Source organism: Apium graveolens, chromosome 11 (genome assembly GCF_009905375.1).
Source record: "Apium graveolens cultivar Ventura chromosome 11, ASM990537v1, whole genome shotgun sequence".
Lineage (NCBI taxonomy): Eukaryota > Viridiplantae > Streptophyta > Magnoliopsida > Apiales > Apiaceae > Apium > Apium graveolens.
Window position 1 is genome coordinate 80,209,049 of NC_133657.1, and position 3,794 is coordinate 80,212,842.

Here is a 3,794-nt window from a genome sequence, read left to right on the forward strand (position 1 = left end):
ATAACTTGTGCTTAAATCGTTATGTTGTCAAATTCTGTAGACATATAGGGTCTCAACATAATTGATGCCTATTCAACTTCTATCTTAATTGTGGATGTAATACAATGAAAGTTGGCTTTGATCAGTTTCGTGTTGTTCGATTAATATCATCACCGTTACATGCTAAGGTAATAACAATAACTATTGAAGGAAGTAGTAATGAAGTTGTGATCTCATGTGTGTTTTAATATTGTTAATTTCAGTGTCAATTAAGTGCTTAATTCTCGTAGTTAATTGTAGTTAATAATTAGTTAATCAAATCTAAGTGTTATTATCTTAACATTGAGAAGTAATTATACATTGGTGAGTGAGTGTTAATTGAACATAATTAGTCTGAGTCTCTGTGGGAACGAACTAGAAAGTATTCTATATTACTTGCGAATGCGTATACTTGCGTGTATTATTAGCACGTGTTTCCGCCCTAACAAGTTTCTGGCGCCGCTGCCGGGGACTCGGCGTATTTGTTTAGTTTATGTACTTACCATCAGTGGTCATTAGGACTCATTGATTATTGTTTCCGATAGTGTTTCAGGTACTTTAGCGAGCGTTTATGCAAACACATTCTCGCACTCGCAAGAGGACTTTAGATACGGCTGAGGAGACAGACGAAGTTCTTGGTGTTCCGGAGAAGATTGATTTTAAAGATTCAGATACAGAAAGTGAGCAGAAAGAACCAGTAATTATGGGTGATCGTATAGTTCCGGTAGATCCAGCTCTTATGGACTTTTCTCGGCCTAAAATTGATGACATTCAGTCAAGCATCATGCATCCGTCTATTGAGTCCAATAACTTTGAAATCAAGTCGGGCACCATTCAGATGGTGCAGAATTCCGTTTCTATCGAAGGTGCTGCGACTGAAGACCCCAACATGGACATCAGGAATTTTGTCGAGATCTGTAGTACTTTCAAATATAATGGTGTGACTGATGAGGCTATCAATCTGAGGCTTTTCCCATTCTCACTGAGGGATAAAGCTAAAGACTGGTTACATTCTGAACCAGTTGGGTCTATCACTACTTGGCAAGATTTTGCGCAGAAGTTTCTGGTGAAGTTTTATCTAATGGCGAAGACTGCGACTATGAGTAGTGCTCTTACTTAGTTTGCGCAGCAGCCTACAGAATCCATATGCGAAGCTTGGGAGCGCTACAAGGAGATGTTGAGAAAGTGTCCACATCATGGTATGCCTGATTGGATGGTGATCATTGGTTTCTATAATGGTTTGGGGACCCAATTTCGGCCCATGCTCGATGCAACAGCTGGAGGTGCCTTGTGGGCCAAAAGCTATACTGAGGCTTATAATCTTATTGAGACTATGGCTGCAAATGAGCATCAAAACCCAACTCAAAGGATGATGCCTAGGAAGGTAGCAGGTATTCTGGAAGTTGATGCAGCTACAGCTATTGCAGCGCAGCTCCAAGCGCTGTCTATGAAGGTCGATTCTTTAGCCACCTATGGAGTCAATCAGATAGCTATGGTCTATGAGCTTTGTGCAGGTTCTCATGCTACGGATCAGTGTTCTCTTGTTAATGAATCTGTTCAGTATGTGAACAATTATCAGCGACCGCAGCAGCCTGTGCCAGCTACTTATCGTCCTAACAACAGAAATCATCCAAATTTCAGTTGGAGTAATAATCAGAATGTTATTCAGCAACCATATCAGCAAGGTGTAAGTAAACAGTTTAATCCACCTGGATTCCAGCAACCACAGCATTATGCTCAAAGGCAATCATATCCTCAACAAGGAGGTGCAACTCCACCTTCTAGTGCTAATTTCGAGGAACTCAAGCTGTTGTGCAAAAGTCAGGTTGTTTCTATCAAGACCTTGGAAAATCAAATCGGTCAAATAGCCAATGCAGTGCTCAATCATCAACCTGGGACACTTCCCAGTGATACTGAAGTGCCAGGCAGGAAGGAAGCTAAAGAGCAAGTCAAGGCTATTACCTTGAGGTCTGGAAAAGTTGCTGACGCTGAAAAAGCAAAAGACGGAGAAGCTGAAGTTGGTGATGAAGAAACTAAGCAAAAGGAGAAAGCGGCGAAACCAAGGAAGACTACTGTTGAACACACTCTGCCTGAGGGTAATATAGGGGAGAAATAGCTCTATCCTCCGCCACCTTTCCCTAAGAGATTGCAACAACAAAAGCTGGATAAGCAGTTTGGTAAGTTTCTGGAGGTGTTCAAGAAACTTCATATCAACATACCTTTCGCTGAGGCTCTGGAGCAAATGCCTAGTTATGCGAAATTTATTAAAACCCAACTCAAAGGATGATGCTTGGGAAGGTAACAGGTATTCTGGAAGTTGATGCAGCTACAACTATTGCGGCACAGCTCCAAGCGCTGTCTATGAAGGTCGATTCTTTAGCCACCTATGGAGTCAATCAGATAGCTATGGTCTGTGAGCTTTGTGCAGGTTCTCATGCTATGGATCAGTGTTCTCTTGTTAATGAATCTGTTCAGTATGTGAACAATTATCAGCGACCGCAGCAGCCTGTGCCAGCTACTTATCATCCTAACAACAGAAATCATCCAAATTTTAGATGGAGTAATAATCAGAATGCTATTCAGCAACCATATCAGCAAGGCGTAAGTAAACAATTTAATCCACCTGGATTCCAGCAACCACAGCATTATGCTCAACGACAATCATATCCTCAACAAGGAGGTGCAGCTCCACCTTCTAGTGCTGATTTCGAGGAACTCAAGCTGTTGTGCAAAAGTCAGGCTATTTCTATCAAGACCTTGGAAAATCAAATCGGTCAAATAGCCAATGCAGTGCTCAATCGTCAACTTGGGACACTTCCCAGTGATACTGAAGTGCCAGGCAGGAAGGAAGCTAAAGGGCAAGTCAAGGCTATTACCTTGAGGTCTGGAAAAGTTGCTGACGCTGAAAAAGTAAAAGACGGAGAAGCTGAAGTTGGTGATGAAGAAGCTAAGCAAAAGGAGAAAGCGGCGGAACCAAGGAAGACTACTGTTGAACACACTCTTCTTGAGGGTAATACAGGGGAGAAACAGCTCTATCCTCCACCACCTTTCCCTAAGAGATTGCAACAATAAAAGCTAGATAAGCAGTTTGGTAAGTTTCTGGAGGTGTTCAAAAAACTTCACATCAACATACCTTTCGCTGAGGCTCTGGAGCAAATGCCTAGTTATGCGAAATTTATGAAGAGTATTCTTTCAAGGAAGGTGAAACTGGATGACCTTAAGACCGTTGCTCTAACGGAAGAGTGCAGTGATGTGCTGCAACAAAAATTACCTCCAAAGTTTAAAGATCCAGGTAGCTTCACCTTTCCTTGCACCATCGGCAAGTTGTCTTTTGATAAGTGCCTGTGTGATTTGGGAGCAAGCATCAATCTGATGTCGTTGTCTATCTTCAAAAAGTTGAATTTGCCTGATCCAAAGCCCACCTACATGTCTCTACAATTGGCTGATCGGTCTATAATATACCCATGAGGCATAGTGGAGGATGTGCTAGTAAAGGTGGATAAGCTCTTCTTTCCTGCAAACTTTGTTATTCTGGATTTCGAGGAAGATAAGAAGATTCCCATAATCTTGGGGAGACCTTTCTTGGCTACAGGCCGTACCTTGATAGATGTGCAGAAAGGTGAACTTACTATGAGGGTGCAGGATCAGGATGTGACATTCAATGTATTCAAAATGATGAAATTCCCTACAGAAGATGAGGAGTGCTTAAAAGTGGATTTGATTGATTCCGCGGTTACTTCAGTTGTTGATCATATGCTAATGTCTGATGCATTAGA

The 3,794-nt window shown here is 41.9% G+C and overlaps 1 non-coding gene across 1 annotated transcript; it reads right to left on the reverse strand.

The window, feature by feature from the left end:
• Window positions 1–1,114: 1,114 nt before the first annotated feature.
• LOC141698820 (small nucleolar RNA R71) lies at window positions 1,115–1,221 on the reverse strand. Its single transcript, XR_012565321.1, has one exon. It is a non-coding gene; the product is annotated as a small nucleolar RNA R71 (small nucleolar RNA).
• Window positions 1,222–3,794: the final 2,573 nt, after the last annotated feature.